This window comes from Notamacropus eugenii, chromosome 5, assembly GCF_028372415.1.
Source record: "Notamacropus eugenii isolate mMacEug1 chromosome 5, mMacEug1.pri_v2, whole genome shotgun sequence".
Classification (NCBI taxonomy): domain Eukaryota; kingdom Metazoa; phylum Chordata; class Mammalia; order Diprotodontia; family Macropodidae; genus Notamacropus; species Notamacropus eugenii.
The window spans coordinates 374,045,984-374,060,363 of record NC_092876.1 but is presented as its reverse complement, the minus strand read 5'-3'; the positions used below and the strand labels follow the sequence as shown (position 1 = coordinate 374,060,363).

General features: G+C 40.2%; 1 long non-coding RNA gene across 1 annotated transcript in view; it reads left to right on the top strand.

Moving 5' to 3' along the window:
- The window catches only part of LOC140506754 (uncharacterized), a 117,671-nt gene that overhangs the window by 79,786 nt on the left and 23,505 nt on the right, over positions 1-14,380 (top strand). Inside the window, exon 2 of the long non-coding RNA XR_011968071.1 lies at positions 1,828-1,990. This is a non-coding gene — a long non-coding RNA (uncharacterized lncRNA). The remainder of the gene's footprint in view (positions 1-1,827; positions 1,991-14,380) is intronic.

Below are 14,380 nucleotides of genomic sequence, written 5' to 3'. Positions count from 1 at the left end.
CATTCAAACATTTCCCCATACTGAAAAAAAAAAAAAAAACCAAAAAACTTTTACTACCCTGCCATCTCATTATGCTATAATCTACTTTTCTGTCTCCTCCCTTCCTCAGCCCAAACTCCTAGGAAAGGGTATCTGTACTCATTGCCTGTACTTGGACTCTTCCCACTAGCTTTTTATGACTCTTTGTAGCCTGACTTTTAACCTGAGCATCCAAATGAAGCTTCTTCCCATGAAGGTACTGGTGACTTCTAAATTGCCAAATCTGATGGTATTTTCTTAGTCTTCATCCTTCTCAACATTTGCTACATTTGACACATCATCACTAACAGTATACTATTACCAAGTAACCCTGTAGTAACTGGAATGTTCCCAGAGAATATCTCCTGCCATAAAGTATATTTTGCTCTGTGTGCTATGACAAGATGGGTTTCCACAATGAGTACTCCTGTAGTAAATGCAATGTTACCAGAGAGCATGTCTCCCCCCACAGAATTTTTCCTCAGTGTACTATATACTGTTATATATGTTATATATGTGTATGTGTTGACTGTTTTTCCTTCTATTTGTTTGATATAGAGACCCTTACCCAAATTAAAGTCAGAGGCTTCTCAAGATAGAAAGTAGAAAAGAATTTTATTATGATCTTGCAAGAAAGGGCCACTCCAATCCAACTAGCAGTCAGGGAAGAGATGTAGCTTACAGAAGGCAAAAGTGTGATTATATACCCCTAATGTGGAAATCCCCCAAACCCTTCTGCCTCCCAGGTGGGCTTTTTCCCCCATTAACTGGGGGTCAGGCTTACAATCTAAACTCTGAAAACTAATCCCCTTACACAGAACAAGGAAATGTAAGTTCAGCCAATACAGATTTTAAGCAAAATTCATAATCTTACTTGGATTGTGTGGGCTGAGGTGGCACTTGAGAGAAAGGGTCTTGGGTTTCATAAATTTCAGGTTCCTATTAATCAGGTGACTTTAGGGAAAAGGAAACTGTGACTTTAGGGAAAAGGAAACTTAGGCCTGCTTAATTTGACCATGTTTCTAAGAAGTATTCACCTATCCCAGTCAATCCCTCCTCTTATTTGTCCACCTTTGAAGACTTCTCACACCATTGTGAATGTATTCCCTCAGCTATCTCATCTTTAGTCTCAAGCCCCTCTGGGTTGCTTCTTTCTGATTCTTTAATCATTAGCATCTTTGATTGTCAAGATCACAGAGCTACTTTGCAACTCCAAGCACATAGGCCCTGCACTTCCCTTAAACATATTAATTTTAGCCTCAACTTTACGGTCAGCTGTGGAGGAAGTCCATCCTCGGAACCAAGTAGTAAATCAAACATTATTCCAAGTAGGCCAGGATCCCCCTGAGAAGTCCCTGGATCTGTCAGGGCACAAATATTCATCAGAGTGGGTGAGTTGTCTGTCTCTGGTGATATAAATCCCCATAATCCAATACTTGACAGGCATCAAATTGAATAGTTTGGGGGGTTTTCTTCTTGAGGTATGTTAATCCAGAGTCTAATGGGGTAACCCCCATCCTTTTCACATAAGTTTGCTGCTGGAACCCCAACTGAGATAGTGTTGGAAGGCAGTATGTACCGTAGGAGGAGTAATATAACCAGGATCATGGGAGACCCCATGGTGTTGTGCTTTGGTTGCAAGTAAAATAGCTGTGGAAAGAAACAGAAACACAAGCAAAAATTCCTACTACAAAGACAGCTAGGAACAGCAAGAGGATTTCAGTGCTCAAAAGTATAAAAATTCTGATGGATACCGGCAGGGGCTCAGAACTCATGAATCTGACCAATGGGTGGTGTTTTCTGCTGCAGATGTAATTTCAGCCCCTCTTCTGTTTCCTCTGGGTGAATTGTCCATTCAACAGGAAGAGTTACTGGTCCCATCACTTGGGTATGGTGAATCCATCCATGCTCTTGGGTCTGGACAGCTGTATCTGAAGTCAACAGAATCTGGAATGGTCCTTCCCATGGTGAGGTGAGTTTCTTCTTTCCAAGTTTGGATAAGCACCTAATCACTTGGTTGGAATTGATGAAGTGGGAAGCTTAATGGTGGAGTCTTAGCAATCAAACCCCGGTTCTGTAAGGCATGGAGATGTCTTACCAAAGTTTGTACGTAATTTCTAAGCACCTTGTCTTTACAATCTAATATTGGATCCCAGTTCCTGTTTTCCCCACCAGGTTATGGATACCCATATAAGAATTCATATGAGGATAATCCAATATCCAACCTAGGCTTGGTCCTAATCCTAATAAGAGCCAGCGGGAGACATTTAGGGGCAGCTAGGTGGTGCAGTAGATAGAGCACCAATGCAGGAGGCAGGAGGACCTGAGTTCAAATCTCACCTCAGACACTTGACACTCACTAGCTGTGTGACGTTGGGCAAGTTGCTTGCCTCATCCTGGGTCATCTCCAGTCATCCTGATCAATTTCTGGTCACTGGCTTCAGATGACTCTGGAGGAGAAGTGAGGCTAGTGACCTGCACAGCCCTCCCTCACTGAAAACAAAGTCAAGTGCAAGTCATGTCATTATTTCTCTGATGATATGATCTTCTTTGGCAATGGAGGACAAACACACATTTGAGCAGGAGACATTTGGTCCAGGGTAACTGGGTCTTGATTGCCAATTTAGTGAGCTGGCTCTTAATCTCCTGATTCATTCTTTCTACCTTAGGGAGGATGCCAGGGAATATGAAATTCCCAAGGCATCTCTAGGGCTAGATGTAGGAGTTAGAGGATTCTAGCAGTGTCCCTTGGTCTGAGTCTATTCTCTCTACCATCCCATATCTAGGAATAATTGCTCTAGTAGTACCCGGCTGACTGCTTGCACAGTTACCTGATCCACAGGGAATGCCTCCACCCAAGAGGTCAAATGGTCTACTAGGACTAGCAAGTATTTCAAACAGCCCACTGGGGGCAGCTCATTGAAGTCCACCTGGATGCTCTGGAATGGTCTAATCCCTGGAGACCTCCCTCCAAGCGGGACCTGGCATTGGGTTGATTTGCTAGTCCTTCAACAAACAAGGCAACCGTCCACCAATTGTCTTGCCAGAATATACAGGCCTGGGGAAACAAACCAGGTTAATAAAGCATCACACAGGTTTTGGACACTCCAATGGTTGCTCTGATGCAGGTGTTGTAGCACCTGCCTTATACTTGCTTTGGGTAGAACTTCTCGACCATTGAGGAGGAACCAGGGACCTTACTCGTTCTTCTGCGCTCCAGGGTCCTGAGTCTTACCCTTTTCTTCCTGAGAAAAGGATAGGAAAGGAAGACTGGGAGGAAATGAACGGATCAACACCAACATAGTTTCTCCCTGCTCTAATCCTCCTTTTCCTACCCTTTTGGCTTCCTCATCAGCAAAGCAATTTCCTTTGGCTTCAAAAAACTGCCCAAGCTGATGCCCATTAACATGTGTATTGGCAATAGCCTTGGACAGAAGTAAGTTCTCCATAACCCTACCTGTTAGAGTCATATGGACTAAATCTTTCCCTTTACTGTTAATCATACCTCTTTCTTCCCATATTTTCCCAAATACATGCACCACTCCCCAAGCATACTTGGAGTCAGTATAAATGTTTCCTTCCTTTCCATCTAGTAACTTCAAAGCCTGATTTAGTGCATATAGTTCACAGGTTTGGGCAGACCATGTCTTGGGCAGTCCTCCAGACTCGACCAAGAACCCCTTACCCTCATCTATAATAGCATATCCATTTATTCTTCTCCCTTCTATTACCCTAGAAGACCCATCTATAAACAAATTTGTTTCAAGGAGGTCCTCCCTCACTTTAGTTTGAAGGCTGATGATACCCATGCAATGTTATAGCTCTGAACTTAGTTCAGTACTTGCAGTGAGAAAAGAAGCAGAATTTAAATTATTTTCATGGGTTATTATTAGATCATCCTTTTCTAATAGAACAGCCTCATATTTCCTGCTTTGGGGTTCAAAATAGTTCTCACTTGATGAGGGACACTCACTAGAAGGCTTCTTCCAAAAGTCAGCTTCCAACTCTCCTCCACCAGGGTGGCCATGGGTACCATGGCCTGAATACAGGTCGGCCATCCCGTAGCGACAGAGTCCAAAAGTTGGGTCTCCTCTGCCCTCCTGTACTTCCTGTATCTTATTCAGAGAGGAGTGTGTGGGGGTGTGCTTGGCCCAGCAAGATCAATCAGATTCCCACCTTCTACAACTGCCTCAGGAGGCGCGGAGGATGGAGGTACTGGAGCTGGAACTGGATCAGGAAGCCTTGGTGTTGGAGGAAGGGAGAGAAGGGGGTCCCAGGGGTGGGGCTTCTGTTCGTCTGATCCCTTTTCAGGCTTTTCCCCCCTCTGATTGTGTCAATACAAATTGCCCCAGCACTGGCAACCATAGGACTGCATATCCACATTCGTCTGGATTAAAGGGTTCTTTAGAATTGACATGTAAATTCAGTTGTTGGCATACCCAATCCTTGGAAGAGCCATATTTTGGCCAGGATACATCACCTCTGAGTGAGATGCCACCCCAGATGATGCAACAATATTTCATCATCTTTTTCTTATCCTTTCCCTTATATTTTGGTAGTTCATCCCAATTCCTGATAATACGTTCAAGAGGACTATCCTCTGGAATGCTAGGGAGACACTTTGAATTAACTAATTTAGATTGTTCTTTTCCCATAGTCCTGGTTCTATCACAATTCCACCAGGTCTATTAACCAGACAGGGGGGACCTTATGGACTTGAACTGCGTAGGTGGCCTGCCTAGGATCACCCAGGAGCTCACTAAATCCTGCCAGAAGGGCTTATTAGATCCCACTTACCTGGGTTGTGTACACACTTTTAATGCATCTTTTGAGTCTTGTATATGAAAGTCACATTTTCTCTTCAGCTCTGTTTTTTTCATGAAGAATGTTTGAAAGACTTCATTTTCTCTCTCAATGTGTTTCCCCAGAGAGCAAGCCTTTAGAAACTGGAATGTTCTCAGACAGTGTCTCCTGCAACAAGTATTTTTTCCTTTGAATAGTCACATTAGATGAGCTTCCCCAGAGAGCAAGCATGTAGTAAGTAGAATGCTCTCAAAACCTGTCTCTATCCCCAAATGTATTGTTTGCTGAGTGTTCTAAGGATAGATGTGCTTCTCCAGAGAGGAAGCCTGTAGTAACTGGAATGTTCCTAGAGAGAGTATCTTCTGCCACAAGTGTCTTTTCCTCTGAGTATTCAGAGTAGATGTTCTTCCCCAAAGAGCAAGCTTGTAGTAAGTAGAATCCTCTCAGAGCCAGTCTTAAGCCCTAAATGTTTTGTCTGCAGTGATGTAAGTCTAGATATACTTCCCCAGAGAGCAAGCCTGTAGTAACTGGAATGTTCACAGAGTGTCTCTTGCCACAAGTATCTTTTCCTCTGAGTCTTCAGATGACAGATGTGCTTCCCCAGAGAGCAAGCCTGTGGCAATTGGAGTTTTCCCAGAGTTTCTCCACCAGTGTCTTTTCCTCCCAGTGTTCAGAGAGTAGATGTGCTTCCCCAGAGAGGAAACCTGTCATAAGGAGTACATTCTCAGAGCCTGTCTTCATCCCCAATGTCTTGTCTGTTGAGTGTTCAGAGAGTTGATGTGCTTACCCAGACAGTAAGAGTGTAGTAACTGGAATGTTCCCAGAGAGAGTGTCTCTGGCCACAAGAAACTTTTCCTCTGATTGTTCTGAGGCTAGATGGACTTCCCCATAGAACAGCCTGTAGTAACTGGAATGTTTCCAGAGTCTCTTCTGCCACAAGTATATTTTCCTCTTAGTGTTCAGACATTGTAAGTGCTTCCCCTAGAGAACAAGCCTGTAATAAGTAGAATGTTCTGAGTGTGTCTAAATTCCTAGATGTCTTGTCTGCTTATGTTCTGAGACTATATGTCATACTGCCCATAGAGGAAGCCTATAGTAAGTAGAATGGTCTCAAAAGAGAGCAAGCCTGTAGTAGCTGGAATATTCCCAGAGAGTGTCTACCGCCACTAGTATCTTTCCCTTTGAGTCTGCAGATAGTAGATGTGCTTCCCCATATGTGGTATGGGTATTGGGACCCCTGAAAATAATTGCAGAGACTTTTCTTAAGAAAGGCAAAAAGGAAGTTTATTGCTTTCTCCTGAGAAAGGGTACTCCTCCCTCCCTACCCCCCATCGCACTAATAGTGCTGGCCAAGGACTATTAGGTGGTTATAGAAAGCAGGGTCTATTATACCCTAATGTGAGCTCCCCCTCCCTAACTCCATTCCCCTTATCCCATTGGCTGGGCTTCAGGACATTTTCCTCTATTTCCTCTATTTGAGGAAATCTTCCCTAGCAGCAAAGAACACACACTTGGTGGGAAGTTTTGCAAGGGTAAGCAGTTTAGATTGGGGGAGGAGTAGGGCACATGCTATTCTTTCTTTCTACTACGTGCCTGAAACAAGGTCTGGACAAAAGGAAAGTTGGGTACGGTACAAGATATGTTACAAAACGTGTTTCTCTGCAAAGTCAGCCAGCTGCAGATGTAGTTTTTCAAGAGAGTGTGTTTCAACAGTACAAGAAACAATTAACTCTTTGAGGAGGCTTCACTTCTGAGAGATCATCTCTCACAATCCCCCCTCTCTTATTTCTTGCAATTTGAAGACTTCACACCATTGTGGGAATACTTCTTCCAGTGCAACCTGGTACATAGCAATACAAATCGCTAAGGCCTCAGGTCAGAGGCAAAAGAAAATACCTGCAGCAAAGCAAAGAAAAGGTGTAGCAACTAACACGAACAATTTAAACAACAATAGTCTTTTCTGCCATGAATGTTAATTTTAAGGTTCCAGGATCTTGTGACACCACAGGCCACTGAGTCAGTGCTGGCACTAGTCTGATCACTCAGATATTAGGCTGATTGACACGTTGACAAATTACAAGGGGCCAATTCCCTTCATAAGTCCAGAAATAGAGACCCAAAAGAAAAAGGTGAATCAATGAATTGTCCATTTAAAAGTTTTATCTCATACAGCAATGGGGGTGGGGGAGGATCATCATCTGTTGCATCTTTCTGGTCTGGATATTCATTCAAGCCATCTTCAACACAGCATCTCATCATCTTCTTCCCTGTATCTTCTTGTAGAAATCCAAATGTCCACTCTCCTACTTAATGCAATTTCAGATTACTATTCCTATCACTCTTACAAAATCAAAATTGGAACTTTGGTCAATTGTCATGTTTAAGAAATCCACATTAGAATACAGGTTTTTTACATTTTACATTAATTAACTATCCATTTCCCCATCAGGAGGATGAGATTTCACTAAGGTGTCAATAACAGGCTCCAGTACTTACATAAATATAATAATCATTTTTAACACAGTACATATCACATCATAAAATAATTCCAACTTCTGGTCATGCAATTCTTTTAAAGCATTTACAATATAGACCACAAACTGGTTTTCTTTTAACATTAACCAACTGAGACAAAAATTAATAATGACTGTATGCTAACTTCACAGGCCCTTGACCTGATGATCTCCATACTATTACTAAGAATTAAAGGACCCTAACTTATTGTTGTTGGTCTAAAATCCTAAGCCACCTAATAGCTTAATTTTTGGACTTAACCCTCAGATGTTCCCCTATGAACAATCTATTCTTTAATAGATTTGGTATTATGTTTACAAAACTTTTGGTTATAGGAAATTGCCATTAAGAGTAGGGACATTTCAGTGGAATATCTCCTTAACTTCATGTCAATTCCAGGTAGGGGTAGATTGTCAACTGGTACTTAGCCAGGCTTAAAGTTTGCCAGACGTCAGTGGGGAAATTGAACGAGAAGAATCCTACCTCAGCTCAAGCAGAAAACTTATTCTCCCAACCTTCCCATGAGATCACCTTTTTTCAGTTCATACCAGTGTGTGGGATGGCTCAGGTCCCTACTTAAATTAATTACTCAGAGGCCTCTCGAAGTGATGACAGAAAGTTTATTCACTAGATTCTCAAGAATCGGGACAATCCTATACCAGTTCACCTGGAGTAGGAAAGACAAAGACAAAGAAAAGGCAGTAATGTATATAGACCCTAATGCAAGTCCCTCCTCCCCCACTGACCATTATCCTCATTAGCTGAGAATATGATCTTACATTCTAGACACGAAATCTAACCAATCCCTTTTGAAATGAAGACATTGAGGAATTATGTAAGTTTTATCCAATCATTGAGACCCTAATACACTACACAGTTTATCCTTATATGGAACTATTCTATTCTAAAAATATTGTAACCTTGAGCCTCTAGGTCTTACCTCACCCCTGGGGGAAGAATTACAATCTGAGAAGTCTTCACTAAACCTATCCCACTCACCAGTATCTCACAGGCTCACTGGCATCATTGTTCAGTGACTCAGACAGTCTTTCACACAGTTAGATTCAGAAGAACAATCAGTAAACAGTCCCATAAAATCTTAAAATAGCAAGATCCAATAATCAGTCAGTCTCAGATATTACTATAATCTCACATTGTTTGAGGAACATCTAAAGCAAGTCTTAAATAGCTTGCATGCCTTTCTACATTTGTTCTAGTTCCTGAATAAATAACGTAAAATCAGATTTGCCATTAAGCACATAAATTATTGCTGTGCTAGAAGGTTCTCTATCCATTTCTAACCATGCTCAGTCTAAAAGAATATGGTACACAAATGATAAAGGCAAACACTAACTTCATCTTATGTTCATGAAATGAATTCAAATCAAAACAGAAATATTTAACTTTTCTATCAATGCAAAATATTACCAGAGGTTATCTGCCTCTGAGAAACCTAGACTGAAATTCTTTTTCCCAAACTGTGAAGATATCTCTCATTTAATCCCAGTAATTAATTCAGTCAATTGTATCACAACTCAATTGCTCTATCATCATTTTGTAACATAAAAAAACCTTATTCCTTACAGATTTACCTTTGTTACCATTGTTTTTAAATCCTAACCTTAGTCTATAGGATAATGATTCAACATTGTGTTTGTATCTTTGTTTCCTTTCTTTTATCTTCTTGTTCGCATATCATTCAGAAAGAATGTTCTTATTCCAAGGAATTTATCCTTTGCAAAATTATACAAGAATATCAATTCACCCAATTATTGCATTGAAAACAGCAAAATTCCACATGCTCACATCTTCTACTACTTGTTTCAATTTCAGAAACATCCCATAAAGAGGAAAAGCAAGGACATGACTAGATAATCAGACTCAGGTAACACTCTCATTCTCTCTCTCTCTCTCTCTCTCTCTCTCTCTCTCTCTCTCTCTCTCTCTCTCTCTCTCTCTCTCTCTCTCTCTCTCTCTTCTCTGTAGCTAATCGCATTCCACCAAATATTGATTTAATGTAGACAACTATTCCTAAGTTCAAACTCAAAACAAGATTAACTGTGGTCCTAAGAATGCAAACATCAAGTTTCACCAATCACAGCTTGGAGTCAAATACATTTATTTTATTCTCATGGAGTTGCAATAAGCAATAAAGATTTGCCAGGACTTACATACATAAGGGATTCCATACATAAGGGATTCCATTTAACATTTTTCCTTTTCAATTTTACATTTGTCCTGGTATGAAAGCCAATTGTTAAAAATCCTTTCCTTGTTTAGGAGCTACGTAACCTAAACAAGTTCTTTTCCTATGGCTAATGACCTTGCCCACACAGATGGTTTCCAAGGGCCTTGGAAATCTTATAAAATAAGAGGTACAGATCCCAGAGAGTGGGGCTGATGCTAGTGCCCCTGCCCGCTAACTCTTTATACCTACAGGAGGACTGTACTAAATGGGTAGAACCAATACAAATAAAGTTTTCACCCTCCTTTCTATACACAGTAATCAATTAACAATTTTAGGTTTTAGCATTAAAAACAGTAGCCTCAAATAACTAAGTTAACAATCTCATGAATTTCATAAGTGATAACAAAATAATTTTGACAAAAACTTCTCCCTTAAAGCAAAAATGAACTTTTAAACATTGGAATTAAGTCCTATTTATTCCTATATTATTGCAGAATGAGTGTAGTAGAGCATAAACCTCTAGATTAACATACACAAATATATCCTTAGCTGAAACAGGCTTAAAAATCACACTCCTTTTCTTTCAAGGATTCCCATTTTCTCAATAGAAAATTTACAGCACAGCAACTTTTACACAAAATTCATAAGAACTTCCCCTCACTTAACAACTTCTTAACCCATTCATCATTAATTTACCAATGTAATTCCTAATATGACAACATACAGATAAATTACTATTATATATTTAAAACTTGAAGCAACCCATTCTCCATTCAGGTGAATGCATCCCCACATCGCCTTGCACAGAAATTAATCTCCTCATCAACATGTGGACACATTATCACTTGATAATCACTTAATATAACTTTTTGATTATAGAAATTTGCTAGGCTGTGTCGGCCTTAAGTCTATTTCACTTGATTTTATGATAACTTAACTATCCCTGTAATCAGAGCTTAAGACTATGGTAAATTGCAGTCCCATAAAGTAATTTTTCTGTCCTCTTAAAATACTTCCTCACACCCTCACAACATACCTAAACCATCTAAAACTAACACAAAGATCCAGAACAACTATCTAGGGACAGGAGGGGTTTAAATAACTCCCATTTGTTCCTGAACTTTATCTGCCTTCCATATTTTCAATCAAACCTTTATCTTTCCAAATCTCTCAATCTCATTACTCAGATTATCCAACTTTCCTTTACATTTTACCATAAGACAAGATAGCTCATAAGATGTTACTATGTATTTAAGTTCAATCTAAATAATCTTTTCTCCTTTGGGTGAGAAGGCAGGAAATGGTTAAATGCTGGTTAGCCTGCCTTTGGACTGAGAGGAAAAGAGAAATTCTCTCCCTCTTTTTTTCCCCCAGATCACACAGTACCCATGCTCCTCTCATTTCTACCTACTTACACTTTCTCATCTTTCCCTCTGGTGGGCTTTGATTAAAGTCACTTTAAAACTTCACATAACTTATTTCTTTCTACTCCTGACCTGACACATCTCCTACATTCTTTTATTTGCTCTTACCAACTATGTAAACTAAACAGTAAAATAATTTTTCTCTCCCTTTCTCTCCCTCTCTGTTTTTCTGCTCCTCTGAAACTGATCTGGGAGGGTTGAAGAAGGGAGGTAACTTGACATTTCAAGGACAGTCCAGCTTAGCCTTTCTGCTCTTTCTGACTGGGTAAATTTACAACCTTACAAAGTATCAGATAAAACAGAGACACAGACTTTCATTCACACAGAAATATCAACACAACATATGCAGACAAGACATTTGACAAAACAAAAGAGTTCACACATAGGTTTAAATATTTGGCAAACCCAGTCCTTAGAGATGTGTTGTCTGCTGAGTGTTGAGAGGTTAGATGTGCTTCTCCAGAGAGTAATCCTGTAGTAACATGAATGTTCCCACAGAAAATGTCTCCTGCCACAAGTATATTTTCCTCTGAGTGCTCAGAGAGTAGATATGCTTCCCCTAGAGAACAAGCCTATAATAAGGAGAATGTTCTGAGTGTGTTTTCGTCTCCAGATGTCTTTTCTGCTTACTGTTCTGAGACTAGATGTGCCTCTCCAGAGAGCAAGCCTGCAGTAGTAACTGGAATGTTCCCAGAGAGTGGCCCCTACCGCTAGTATGTTTTCCTCTGAGTGTACAAAGAGTAGATGTGCTTCCACAGAGAGCAAGCCTGTAGTAACTGGAATTTTCCCAGAGTCTCTCCTCCCACAAGTATCTTTTCCTCTTAGTGTTCAGAGAGTAAATGTGCTTCCCCTGAGACAACCCTGTAGTAAGTAGAACGTTCTGAGTGTGTCTTCATCCCAAGATGTCTTGTCCACTGAGTGTTGTGAGGTTAGATGTGCTTCTCCAGAGAGTAAGCCTGTTGTAAGTAGAATGGTCTCAAAGCCTGTCATCAGGCCCAAATGTCTTGTCTGCTAAGTGTCTGAGGCTAGATGTGCTTCTGGTGAGAGCAAGCCTGCAGAAAGAACCATGCTCTCAAAGCCTGTCTTCATCCCTGAATGTCTTGTCTGTTGAGTGTTCTGAGACTAGATTTATTGCCCCAGAGAATAAGCCTGTAGTAACTGGAGTTTTCCCACACTGTCTCCTTCCACAAGTATGTTTTCCTCTCAATGTTTGGAGGATAGATCTTCTTCCCCAGACCCCAAGCTTTTAGTGAGTAGCATGTTCTCAGTGTCTGTCTTCAGCCCAAAACGTCTTGTCTGTGGAGTGTTCTAAGGCTAGATTTGCTTCCACAGAGAGCAAGCCTGTAGTTAAGTGGAATGTTCCCGGAGAGTGCGTCTCCTGTCACAAGTATCTTTTCCTCAGTGTTCAGAGAGTAGATATGCTACCCAGAGCAAGCCTTTAGTATCTGTAATTTTCCCAGAGTATCTCCTGCCACATGTATCTTTTCCTCTGAGTGTTCAGTGAATAGATGGGCTTCCCCAGAAACCAAGTCTGTTATATGTAGAATGTTCTCAGAACCTGTCTTCAGCCCAAATGTCTTATCTGCTGAGCGTCCTCAGGCTCAATGTTCTACTCCTGAGAGTAAGCTTGTTGTAACCAGCATGTTCCCAGTGAGAGCTATAGTATTACCAGTCTGGGTTTTCATAACATTTGTTTCTCTCCTCGTTCTCCTCCTTCTCAGCCTTCTTTGCTGGTTTATCACTTAATTTTATTTCCTAACTCTGAGTGTTCTCCAGGGCTTTCCTTTTAATGCCCTTCTTTTCTCTATCCTCTTGGTGACCTCAACAGCACCCACGTGTTTGATTATCATCTTTATTCTTATGATTCATGGATCTGAGAGAAATAATAATTTTTTTCATGTATTAATGACTAATTTTTGAATTTTGTTTTCCTAAGGTTTTTCTATTTTTTTACTCCCTCACCTAGAAATCAAACAGTGTGGGCAATCTTTTTTTTTCAATGACTTATCCAGGCAGCATGACTAAGATCTAATCGAAGATAGTAAAAGAAATTTTAAGTTTTGGCAAATGTATAGATTCCTGTTCGTTGTGTTTACTCAGAATGTCTGAGGAAATATAAAGTGTCCCTTTTGTCAGACAGATGATATGGAAATTGATGTCTCTTTGACGAAGATTTGGATACTCAGTGTTACATTCCCCAAGACCCTCACTGTAATAACACCTCTCATAATATTTATTCTCTATCATTGCTTGTTAATCAATCAGAATTGATTGCTACCCTCTGGAACACCCCGCCCCTTCCTTCCAAGGACTTATATTTCTAGGACAAGTATTGAGTGGGTTCTATGAGGGGTCTTTCACTTTTGAGAGTGCTACTGACCTTTTTAAAACAAAAGATTAATTACCTAGAAACTATGTCCTAAACTTTTAAACATCACATCTCTCTCCATCCATCCGTCCGTCCGTCTGTCTGTCCGTCTATCTATCTATCCATCTATAAATGAAAAATCCTATATCACCAACAACCTACTGGACATTTCAAACTAGATGTCCTAGAGACATCTTGCACTCAAAGCTTTAACTAACTTTTTACCTATTTCTGTTGAAGGCACAACCATTCTTTCAGCCTCCCAGATTTATAACCTCATCATTATCTTCAACTCCCCACTCTGACCCCACAGATCAATTCAGTTACCAAATCTCTCTGTGTCTACTTCCTGTCTCCCTACTCAAACAACCACTGCGTTAGTTGAGATTATTATCATGTCTTAGAATCTGTTAAGCTAAGTACACATCATTCTTTTCCTCTTTTTCAAAATGAACTATAATTCTCTGATAAATGGTAGGTGGTTGTGATGGTTTGTTGGTTTTGGGGGGTTTTTTGTTATTGACCTAAAACTATTTTCTCAAACAATTTTTGTAGACTGGCTAGTTGCCTAGTCTTTGAACTACTTGGTATCAAATGAATTTCCATCAGTCGGCTACCTTGGGTATTCTGTGCAAGCTAAAATATCTTAACAGAATTCTCTCTTTGCTGAAGATGTTAATTGAATTCGGTATTTATATTACTTCTTTTTCAGCTGGGCTGAAGCCTTTCTTAGGTATATCCCTTTGCTAAAAGATACAGTAGTAATGAGTCATTGTCTCATTCCCCATCATCTTTGACTCCAAAGCATCATAAACAAAGGATGAACAACAAAGCATATGTCAATGTGCAAATATGGCTCTCACCCAAACATCAGCAGGGAAGGTGTAAGATCAATGGCATTATTCTTGGTAGCACTATTTATGTGTACTAGAACTGCCACATGTGGACTCCACTATTAAACTGTCAGTCAGTCATCATTTATTAGACACCTACTATTTTCCTAGTACTTTGCTAGTCACTGAAGATAAAAATAAATGTAATACTTCATTATCTCACAGAGTTTAC